Source organism: Anopheles moucheti, chromosome X, assembly GCF_943734755.1.
Source record: "Anopheles moucheti chromosome X, idAnoMoucSN_F20_07, whole genome shotgun sequence".
Taxonomy (NCBI): domain Eukaryota; kingdom Metazoa; phylum Arthropoda; class Insecta; order Diptera; family Culicidae; genus Anopheles; species Anopheles moucheti.
In genome coordinates this window covers 12,686,153-12,698,969 of record NC_069142.1, presented here as the reverse complement: position 1 = coordinate 12,698,969, position 12,817 = coordinate 12,686,153, and positions in this window count along the sequence as shown.

The following is a 12,817-nucleotide window of genomic DNA, read 5'->3' as shown; positions in this document are numbered from 1 at the left end:
TATCCTCAACAACCATATCTAACACCAAAGATATCCATCTGTGAAGGAGCGTGAAGTCAAAAGTCACGCGGTTCGTCGTCACATGCAAGTGAAAGTCAAGGCTCTCCGGTATAGGTCTCATTCACCGAAGAGGTGGATAAGAGCTAGTTCGCGACAACTGGCACTCTACTATTACTATTCGCTCAGATCGAAAGAGGCTTTTAAGCGGACTTACAGCTTCCAACAATGTTTTAGTGTTTATGATGTAGTCATAGTGGCTGTTTTCTTAACCCTTAGTAAATTCTAGCTCTTCTAGACACTTTTAACAAATAGCGCAACAACATGAAAACCACGGAAAGAAAGTGACAGGTTGAGAGGTTGTAAAGGGTTTGCTCATGCAAGACGGACACCGTAATGGGCGTCGTACCGTGTTGCCAGCATGTGGCAGGGCACGTTATCACACCTTACACACCTGTTTTGGGTGGGCGCATCTGTAACACCGATCTATTCCGAAGCATTATACTAAGGTGTTCGCTCCCTCTCTTTCTTTTTCTCTCCCTTTCTCGCTCGCTTTCTCTCTATCTCTTTCTTTCTTTCTTACGGACGCAATCGAGTGCGCTTCTCCGGTGCTTCTCTTCACTGCGATGGACACCGTTTGCCGTTGATTTAATCGAATTACGTAAGATTGATGGGTTATTTGGGCTATCTTTTTACCGTCTCCGTTTGCTCCTGCTGTTTGCTTCTCCCGTTTTGTTTTTTTTTTATTTTCTATGTTTTGTTTTACCACTGCTCCGGATTGCGCATTTTTTGGTAAGGTTTTTGTTTTGCTTCTTTTTCACTATTTGCTGCTGTTTTTTTCCATTATGAGTGTGTGTGTGTTTTTTTATATTGTTTTTTGGTTTTCCATTTTTGTTACCATTCCGCTGGTGCATCTTTTCATCAGCTTTCACACCACACCAAACAAAAAACAAAGCAAAAAACAGAGGAATCTTATTTGTCTGCGTGTTGATATGTTAGCAAACGGTTGGATGGTGAGTTGAAAATGGGCCGAAATTGTTGTTTCGTCGGGCACCGCGCCATCACAAAGCAGCCGCGCTGATGAAATTGTCTGTAAACACCGAAACCGTACAGTATAAATGTCAGCCGGTTCGTTTCGTATCAGCACGTCCTCACCTGTGCATTGTGCGTTTTGTCTCTCCGTTTTTTTTCTCCTCCACATCCAACTACTAATCTTTCCGCACACTCGTTTTGGAGGGTGAAATTCGAACAGTTGCGCGCGCTGCTGATGATTTGCAATTATAGCCAAACTGCAAACTGTGTGTCCCCGGAGGTGGAGTCCGATGGGGACAAAGGAATAATGCGCCTGCCCGTCGAAAGTCCTTGCGCTAACGCCCACCCCGGGCCGGGACCAATTTCAAGGCATTAGCGCGAAGTGGTTTGAATGTGGCCCGCCAGCGAGACATTTCTCCCAAATTGGCCATTTTCGCAGCCATTTTCGTGCGCGACTACATTTGGTGGGTGTTTTGCCTACGGGTTTTAACGCTGACTAATGCAGTCGACTAATGAGCTTTGGAGCTTTCAGCGTTGTGTGCCGCCTTTCTATTGGAAATTCTTCACAAAACCACCGTCACCACAGCATCATAGATGTGTATCGCTTGGCCTACAGCCCCCTGCCCTTTGTACGGTGTTGCACCTGCCGATGCAGTAGAAGGAAGCGATCGGCGGATCGGCGGATCGGCGCGATCTAAACATGCGCGGAAAACAAGCTCATAAACGGTGTGTGCACAATCGTGCGCACAATTAACCTCAATCCGTGTGAGCGCGAGATACAAACAAAAAAAAATATAGATATAGTGATGATTCTTCTCGTGCAAGTGTCGGTGGAGCGTTTTTTTGTTGCCTTCTTCTATTCGCACCCTTTCTCCCTCGCACTTGTTCTTGGTAGTAGGAGAAAAAAAAAACACACACACCACCTGTTCTCCTCGCCCGCTGGCCCCTTCGATTCAGCTGACCTTAGTCACCTGACCCTGAGGTGAGGCTGCGCTGGCGCGCAACTGCTGCAGATGTCCATCACCTTCACGGTGGCCTTTCGGTTATGCGCTTGTAAGGTTTTTGCGCTGGTTGCCTTCTGTTCTAGCAACGAATGCGTTTGACGGTGAGGTTTACTGGTTTTTGCTAAGAACAGCTCCGTAGGAATCTGGCTGCTGCGAGGGAGGAAGTCGATCGGAGCACTTGGCGAAGGGTTGGCAGAGATAACTAATTTATTATGTAAAACCCTACGGCTGGTTTCTCTTGGTGGCAATAAACGTCTCATGCGATGCGGTAGTTGCAGTAATAGTTGGAGATGAAGCTAATAAACAAAGTAGCTTAGCCCTCGTTTATAATTAGCTGCGAGACGAGGCGAACGTGAAGCGTAGCGTATGATCTACAATTGCTACCTTATGAGCGCAGCCCAGTGGACGATCGAGAAGAAACTGTATTAGATACCTGCATCAGTGGCGGACCAAACGGTAGGCGGAGTAGGCGGTCGCCTAGGGCCTCGCCGTGTTGGGGGCCCCAAACAACTTGTGCCGATTGTGCGATTTTTGGAAATTTAGCAGCAGAGTTAATCTATAGCATAAAATCTAATTAAAAACCGACACAATCTGTCAGTGTACTACGAAATAGCTAGCATTGTCATAGAATATGAATAACATCATATTGCAATCATTAGAACTTTCTTTTCCATTCGATATTTGATACTTCATGGTTCTTGGAATACCATTTCTGTCTTTCTTGATTATTACTTATTCGAAGCTGGATTGTAGGTCCAGCTTATGTCCACCCATCCCAAACTGTCCAAACACTTCATCATATCCCCGTGTAGAATACTGTTCAAACTACATTGTTGTAATCTCGGTAACATTCGCATCGTTGTTAGACTGAAATTGTTTTAAAATTTCCAATTCTAAATCCATACGGTTGGAGATCATCACCGCGAAATCGTTGATCTAAATTAAAAAAAGAACATGAAAAAAGATACTTGAAGAAATCAAGTATGCATTGATATAAAAACGATGTATTCAGTGAAGAACCTATCATAATAGTCTTGCTAAAACATTGTCGTGCGTGCTGAAAGCGGTCTCGTTTTTTTTTGCATTGGAAACTCAGTTTGTTTGAGAAAAATTAGTGAGTGCTTTGTGGTGTTGTATCCCTATAATTGGCTACTGACTATCAAATTGAGCCTGAGGAGCACATAGTGTGTTTCATACTGATGTAAATGTGACGAAATGATCGCAAGTGTCTTCACAATGAGCGAAGAGATCAGTCCAGAAATTCTTGTATTTGTTGACGCACGGACAACCGACCTAAAATTGGAGCATCAAACTTCATACGCGAAGATCAAGCGAACGATCGAAATTCACATTAATATGTGCCACTAGAGTTGACAAAATGCTGACAAATTTATTTAACTTAATTTTACGTAAATAACTGTACACTTTTTCATAAATGTATCTAACACGCTCAATAAAAAGCAATAAAGGTAGAAGATTTAAAAATAACCTCTTCTATAAATTCATAAGCATCTATTCGTATTGTCCAGTTATCTGTGTCGAGTCCCAAAAAGCACGGATAATTGGAACGAAATTGCAGTAAGACGTCAATTATCCGGGCAGACTGCAGACGGGCCAGATTTCCAGACCCTTCAGATTTATAAGTGCAATATTTGAAGATGAAGTTGACAGGTCAACGCGAAAAACATTTATATAATTATGTTATTTATTATATCATTTTTATTACCCAACTGAAAACTAACCTCACTTTATTCAGCTAGTGGTGGGACCTCATCATCATCACCTAACTTTGTAATCGATTTGGAGTGATAAATCGTTAGAGGATACTAGTTGTCATTTTTGAGGTCACGAATAATCCCTCCTGATGGCATATTAAGCCCCGGATACAATGGAAGGGTGGTTATCCGGGAGTTCCTAACACGAGTGTCACATTATCCGTGCAGTTTGGACATTTTGCGAATGTCTATTGTGTAATGAGGTCTCGTAAAAAAATCTTGATTGATTTTGATTATTTAATAATTTTTGATTGATAAAATAAAACTGCAACAGCAGTTCCCGGCATACAGCTTATTTATGTGGATTCACAGATGAGCCTCAAATTAATTTGTAATCGATTATGAAGACCTCGTAATTCTTTATTATTTAATCCCAAATTTATGAACCTTTGATGATTCACTATTCACACATAGTTCATGAAACCTGTTGAGAGTGGATTCTTGATTTATATTTAAGATTGGCAATGAATAAAATAAACACCAGAAGAACGGAGAATTGCCTTATAAAAATCACTAAAGAAATATTTGCACCTAATCGTTTCAAATTTTTGTCTCCTGAGATGCGAGATGGGTCATTTTGCCTCCCTGCTCCCCTCGCAGTAGTAGAACAACCGTGCAAGACGCATTCGTACCTAAATTACACCAACAACTTGTATTCTAACGGGTACACTTATTCATCCATTGCTATCAGAACTAGATCTAAGCGTACGTTTTTCCTCCTTTACCATCGCGTCCGGGTGCAGCCCAACCGGCCAGAGCGAAACCGACTCGAACAGCAATTAACCGTCAGATAGCGCTCCTAATTGGGGCCCCGGACACACGGTGAGGGCGAGACCAGGGGCAACTGCCACCCGGACGATTGGGGTAGCTATTATTAAGCGGTACGAGAATGCGAGCTGCGAGAGTTTTCCACGGAAATTGATCGGAAATCGTACCGCTCGCGACGGGGGTGTTTTAAAGGGGGTAGTGGCAGCAAGCGCAATAGCTTTGTAGTATGCTGTATCTGTCAAAAGCGATCATTTTACGCTCAACACGTGCCACACAGCCTTTTCGGGTGACGTCAGCATGAGTGCGTGTTATTTTTTGTTTGTTGTATCAAAGATTTTTCAATTACTCATTAAGATTGTTTGTTAGCAAAACCAAAACGATTTAAAAAAAAACAGATTAAAACATTCAGATCAATCTCTGGAATTATAAAGTCATTCTTTTTTGTTGCGAGCAAGATATAGAATTGAAACTCTTCAACTGCATGATGAAATGCTTGCATAATGAAACAATCGATGGTTGTTTTTTTGTCGATGTTCTAGTGACGTAACTTTATTGTTTTTTTTTTTATAGAAGATTTTCTAAAATTGTTCCACATAATAAAACAATCCTTCATTTTTATTTACCATCAACTGATATTTCAATAATATATCAATTTATAGTAAAGTATAATAAATTTATCTATTGTGTCATTATCAAAAGGGTTTATTTCATTCTCTGCTAAAATTTGCATTTCTTATAAATTATCGAAAATTATTATTAATCAAAAATAAAACTTGGTGACTTTTAACACTAAACCGTAATAAAACCCCATAGGTAAGCACTGCACATATGATGCATAATAGCCGAAACGAATCACTGCCACTTGGTCCATCCTCTTTGCTGCATTCGACACACACGGCGAGCGTGTGTTTGCCAAATTAATGCACACCAAGTGACGGTTTGTTTGATCCGTTTAAGACCTCGGAGCCGATCCGATGCCCCGGTACCCCGTTCAACTGTAATGTGCGTCCGGATGGTGCAACACGTTTTGCGTTCGATAAATTACCGATCGTTTGGTAAAGCGACCGCAGCGGCTACTGGGTACGGTAAAGACGATAAATCATTCACACCTCCCGGTTTCGGTACGGTTCATTATTGCTTGCTTAAAGTTAATTTTCGGATCACCCGATCGAAGGATGTCGTGCGGCAAGAATGAACCGACGACGTCCCTGGGCTGGCGCTGCGCGTTCGGTTGATCTGACATAATTATGTTTTCTTGCTGCCTGCTTTTCGTTATTATAGAGCCATCTCCGTTGGCACACCGCGTTTTGCGGGATGTCCCTGAGGCGAGTGCAACGAACCGGGGCGGATCTTTGACCAAGAGCGAAAGTTCATTCTGCGGCGTGTGTGTGTTTGGTTGCCCCAACCCCACTCACACTCACTGATTTAAAATCAATCAACTCCAGGGGCGGTCCAAGCGACGAACCCCGTACGGATGATTTCCTTCGTCTGGTTTGCAAAACACTCCATTTTGCAACTCCCTTGCCACGGCAATTGTGGCACGGCTCCTGTTCGGCGGTCCCGGCCAGCACATTAGGCAATGCGGTCGGCCTTTCTTCAGCCTAATTCAATTGCTTTCCTTCGGCGTACCAGCATCCAGCGGTCCTCCACAATCGTACACGCTTGCAAATCACAGCACAAATTAGGAGCAGCAGATTGAACAACGCTGCCAAGCTACCGATTCGTTCCGGTTGTGCTGATGAGCTTCTGCTGCCAACACCGCCGCCGTACGTAAAGCGAACGGCGTTGCGGCAACGCGTCGCAGAACAAGACGCGACCGGGCGCCGAAAATTTTCATCATTAGCGTGACGCGATCTCCGATGACGAGCGAACCAACCAACGAAAACAAAAAGAAAAATAAAACACGGTAAAAAGACATGTATACACACGCTAAACAGCGAGACAAAATCACCAAACACACAGAAAAAGAAAAGAAACGAAACGCAGATTGAGGAACAGCGCACCGTCTTACGCGATCGCGTTTTGTGCTGCCACGAATTTCGTCAGCCCTGGGACCGAAAGTGAGACGTTTTGCAATGGAATCCGCAACCGGCAGCGCTTAATCGCGGTGTCGATGCACACGCCCAATAAAGCCGCCCGTTCCCGGTGCGTCCCGTTTCGATTGCGATTTAGTATTAGGCCGGTGCATTCGTCACGCCAACGCCCCGCCGAGAAATGTGCGACTTGCTTTTACGGAGGAGGACACTGTGCTGCGGTGCTCATTTCCCGACCGGACAATCGCCCTGTAAACGATGCCAATTGTGCGCCACACGAAACGGAATTGATTCGCGGTACTTACGGCACCGTGTCCAAGCGCCACTTTGTCGGATGAATTTAATTTTCGGTCCCGTTTCGAATTTCATACGGGACAATGTGGTGGGCTCTTCCAGTATTTTGAGCTACCTGCACTTGCAAATGAAGCATTCAAGCTGCGGCTGTGATTATGTAACGTCATTTAGGTTTTGTATGCCATAAACAGGGGGTTTTGTTTTTAAAGAGTTTCTGCAGTATCTGACTCAGATGTGTAAACAAATACTGTTGGGGTAATGAGACTTCTGAATATTCAAGGATTTTTCTTCGGATATTCAAGAATCTTCAAGAATTTTGTTCTTCAAGAAATCCATGAACCTTCAGGAGTTTCTTCTTCAAAAATATACGAAACTTCAAGGATTTTTCTTCAGAGCATCAAGAATTTTTGAGCTAATTTTTCTTCAAGGATTTAACAATCTTGAGGAAGTTAGAAGTTCCTGAATCTTCCCGGCTTTATATTCCGATATTAGTTTATTTTACACATGATTCGAGCGACTTTTTACCAAAAAAGGAATATCAGAATGACTCTTCTCAATAACTGAAGAATTAGTGAAGCACAACATAAGATAAATCTTATAAGGTTCCATCAAAGACGATCTCATTTTCTTGAGTTTGTTATTAAAATTCCTTCTCTTCCCTTTCTGTTTGGCAACATTAAATATTTTACTCGTTTTCCATTAAAAATAGTGCTTCTCGGATTCATCTATCTCTAGAATACACTGCAAGCATCATCTCACTCGTTCCGTCAACCGATCGCACCCAGATAAGGTGAAGTAACATCACACTCCTTCTCGCCAACCCAGCGTACGGAAAAATGGCTATCCCACTAATGGAAGCGAAAGATCCCCAACCAAATCCTCACGTACGGCTCGTTCTAATAGCTATCCGCGTACAATGTTTTTTTTTACGATGCCATTCGTACAGCGGCAACAGCTCGTACACACTTCAATTCGCAACCGTACGTACAAAATGTCTGTTCGTCCAGCGGCCAACCCGAACAAACAGAAGGCGGAGGGCCGGAGAAACAACCGTACACACATCTGTCACACGCCGCCAAACCGTGCCAGACAGGCCGACATGCGAAAGTGAATGACATCATGCCCGAAATTCGACTCGATTACGATCATGCGGCCCTGCGTAACTGGTAATTTCTTATATTTTCGTTACCGGCCCACGGTACACGAACGAACAAGTGATGTTGGAGATGTCCGCATCTCCCGGATTGGGTCTGTCTATTTGAGCGGCTTTTTTTTTGTTTCACATTACCATTAAATGGAGTGTTTTTTGCACTACAAATTCCTTCCTTCGCACGTCCAGCGACAGTAACCGGGGTGGCCATTATGCGGCGAGATAGAGAAAATAGTAATTAAATTAAAACAGAAATAAAACCAAAACAAAAAAAAAATCCACCAAATCACTAATGTGTTTTGTCCGCGCGGAAAAAAATGGTAATTTGTAGGTAAAAAGGAATGTGAAAAACAAACGACAGGTGATGTAAGCTAGGGCAGAGATTGTGCTACACCGTCAACTGGAACGTTTTTTTTTGTTTTCTTCTTTCGGCTGTTTGCTGTTTGTGCCGAACGATTCTGTGCGATGAAGCATGATGAACAAGGATGCTGACAGCTGTCAAATGAGGTGTTTTAAGATGCTAAGTAAATCACGCATCTGAGTAGTTTAGAAGCTAAATATAAGGCTGTCAAGGGTGTATGGACGGTTTTTGATAAGATGTTTAAAAAAAAGATAGAAAGTCATTTTGCCATTCTTGGATGTCTAACTCAGTGAAATTCTTTAAGTTGCGTGTTTGAAGCAGGTGTAAAGAGGAAGATGTTTTGCAATACCCTCCAAGAAGATCATCCGGAACAGCTAAGAGATCTTTCAGAAAACATCACAACTATTTCTGAGAGCCTGGCTAACATTGGCATTACAAGTTCCTGATCACGAAGAGCAGTTCCTTAGCAAGTCCTTAGTTTATAAGCTAAATATAAGGCTGTCAAGGGTGTATGGACGGTTTTTGCCATTCTTGGATGTCTAACTCAGTGAAATTCTTTAAGATGCTTGCTTGATAAATATTTTAGATAAATAAAAAATATGACATGGAATTCCCTCCAAGAAGATCATCCGGAACTGCTAAGAGATCTTTTAAAAAACACCGTATTTGTTCCTGAGAGCCTGGCTATCATTGGCATTATAAGTTCCTGAACACAAAGAGCAATTCCTTGGTTTAGTCATTAAAAGTTCCATGAATGTCTAACTAAATGATGCTCATTAACTATCCTTTTTGCTAAGACTTTAAGCAAGCGAATAAACGAAAGATACCATAGAATACTCCTCAAAGACATCTCAACTGGTGAGAGTTATCTTCTAAAGACATCTCAACTATTTCTGAGAGCATGGATGTTTGAAAAGTTACTGATGAGGAATAGGACAATTCTGTAGCTTAGACATAAGAAGTTCCATGGACGTCCAAATAAGAGAACTTGAACTCTGAAAGATTTATAAAAGCATCGATCAAAAAAATGAAAATATTCCGGAGTCTTACAACAATATCAGAGCAAGACATCTAGAAACATTGGACCAAATCCTTGGCATATCCACAGTTAAGTCGCTCGCACGGACCTCAACAAGTTTTTTCCTAGTTGCTTTAAAAATAGCCTCATTATTTCACCAAGTATTTTTGCAGATTGTAATTGATTGAAGCAAAAATCACCTCCATCGAAGCGACTCGAACGGCCAAGCCAAAAATCGAACCCGGGCAGGGTTGCAATTATCCAGCAAAACAAGCACCATAATCCGCACCAACCAACGTACAACTTACGCGATCGCTCATTAGCACGGTGCGCTTGTGTTTTGATACGCGAACTGACCCGTCCACGTCTAACGCACAATGCAAACGATTACACAGCCTTGCGTAAGCGGGCATGATAAGCGATCGGCAACACCCGCAAACACCCGTCCACCGCCAAGCGCGCGAGCGAGAATCAAAACAACCCACCGTTGGATTCACCTGGACGCAACCTGATTCGGCCGCCAGTCGCTGGTATTTCGCGCCAGGGGTGGCCGACGGTCAAAAACAACTTCCTGTGGTGGTCCTGCGTTTTTGAATCCCTTCTTTGCCGCGTAACAAAGAAGCGTTTGAGCGTGATTCGTATACGCGGCAACCCAGCACCCAGCGCCGCGCAGTGGGCCGACACGCTCGACCACGGCCCGTCGACGACCCGTAGCGCTCGTTATCCTTGAGCGGGCGTTAAAGTGTTTGGCCGCCTGTACGGCGGTTTTGAGCCGAAGCTTTTTTTCCGGTCCGCAACTATCAGAACCGTTTGCTACCGTGATCGATAAGGGAGGAGGGGTGGGAGGGTGTCCGGGGTGGGAGGCAAAAAATTCCAGCGCCGTCAATTATTCCACACACGTAACGTGCCTGTTAACGGCGTCGTTTCGGCATTGCCTTTAGAATGATTACCTTATGGGACCTCATAAAAACGACCTCCGGTCGGTTTTTTTTGTGCGCTCGAGCTAAGATGGACCGGTGGGAGAGCAATGAAAGGAGGAGGAGGAGGCGGCGTTCTACGATTGGAATGTTTGATGTGGTGCATCGAAAATGAAGGCACAATTCTAATGGATTCGCCAGTAGTAAATGGGCTGGAAAAATCAAGCAATTCACACTAGAGCTATTGGAGTTTGCTTTTGCCAAAAAAAAGCCAATGATTTATTGATTTTAGAGCTCAACTATATTTTTTTTCGGAATGTATACTGTAGAACAGATATTTTACAATCATGCATTGAACTGTTTGAACTCAAACAATAATGTCGATCAGGTAGTTCTGCTTAAACTTTTCGGAAGCTAATGTTCTTTTTCTACATATCTTTTTGTTGGAGAAATTAAAAATTAAGCACAAAAAAATTAACGACGCATCAAAACGACCCTGACCTGATATATGCCATGTAAATGTCCTTCCAATATCCGAAACTGTCAACAACAAAACACAAAAAAATGTGATGTCCTCATTAGGCATTGTCAAAATTTCAATGTCCCCTTGACCTGCTGCCATGCTCATTATATACGCTCAATAAAAGGAAGAAGATGACCCCTTAATAGCATGAAGGATCTCAAACAAAAGCAAAACTAAACCACACAAACAAAACCCCCATTTGCTCGGCAATCACTAAAAAGTTCCTTAAAAGCGTTACACAACCTCGCTCCTAATTGTAACGCGTACATTATCATCCCATTTGCATGGCTTGTTACTCTTGTGTGTGTGTGTGTGTGTGTGTGCGGGGGGTGGGTTTTTTTTTACTCCCTTACCTGTTCGTGTGCGGGTTTGCTCCAGTTTCGTTCAGTTAATCCGTAACACAGCCTTCCAATTTGCTACGGATTTGGCACACAACCATTCAACTGGTTGGCTTGGGGTTTGATTTTTGTTGCTGTTGTTGCTTTTCTTCTTGCTCAAGTTCAACCCCATCTAATCACCCACCGTGCCGCGCACACGCGCCAAAACCTCGAAAACGCAAAAAGAACCCTCAAAACCCCAATTCAGCACCTCGTTAAACCCGGGGCCGGACACCAGGGAGATGCACGATACATCATTTACGGCCCTTCTCCCGTGCGGTAATCAGCGACTCAGGAAGAACGAACGATAGCAAGCAAAAGAAGGGCAATTGCATTGGAGAGCAAATTGGAGTCGAGTTCTAGTGAGGCCCCGCGTTCGGTTCTGGTTGGGGTTCGTCGCCTGCTTCTACCGGGGGAGCGGGAGTGGGTGTAATTAAAAAGCAGCAAACAAATCATCTACGTCATGTTCTACCTCGTGCTAACCTTATCAAAAAATCATCCACCGTTAATACATTCCTATCCTAACGATCGGTTGCCAACCTTCAAACCGCACATACAAATTGGATGCTTTACTTTGAATATTTATGTTGTTGTTTTTTTTTTACTGACCATTTGCTCATCACACCACCCCTGCCGACGTGCAAAATCGGGTGCTCTGTTTGAAATTAGCAAAAACCAAAAAAAAAAAGGTTTTTCATTCACCACCCTTTCTTTATTTGCGGGTTGATTAGTTTTTCATATTTCTCACCCGCACTCATCGTTTCTAGTGGGTGAAGTGTGAAGTTTTCCCAACAACAAAAAAATCCCAATTCTTGCCCAATGCAACACGTGATTACTATTGCTGATGTTTTATGTTCCCCTTCCCCCCCCCCTCCCCCTCCCCTCCCACCCTCTTTCTAGTTCACCCTTCAGTCGCTTTAATTTTCACACTAATCAACCAGCAGCGTTACGTTGTGTGGTGAAAACAAAGAAATGGTAATATGAAACCAACAAAACAAAACACACATTTGCCTATTAGTGGTCCATTAGCGGTCCGCTAGGCGGTGGCATTTCTCCGATTTTAGCTTACGCTTGTACGGTTACGAACGATTTATTAATAGCTCATTAAAGAAAAGGCCCTGTGACTCCACCACCCCCCTGGTGGGGATGATGAGTGTTTGCGTATTCACGACAAAACCGCACGAAACCAAAATGGTAACATTTCATTAAAGAAAAATCATCCCACTTTCGAACGTTATTGCTTCACTATCTTGTCGCTGCCGATATGCTGCCAATTTCCTCAGCAAAAACCAGCAAGGGCAAGCGGAGGGATAACGCATTTTGCCCACCCGTGAAAAGCGGATCGGATGCGGGGGGGGGGGGTGGCGGGGGGGGTTGGAGGGTGGTTTTTCCAGGGTTTAATTTTAATTTTTAATTTCGGAAGGATCGCCACGATCAATGGCGCAATGAAGTAGATGAAAGGAGGGGGGGGGGGGGGGGTGGCAAGGGGATGATGTTTGATGGTGATAATAGAAAACTCAAGTAAAACAACCCTCCCTCCTCCCCCCTCACCCCTCCCCAAATTCAAT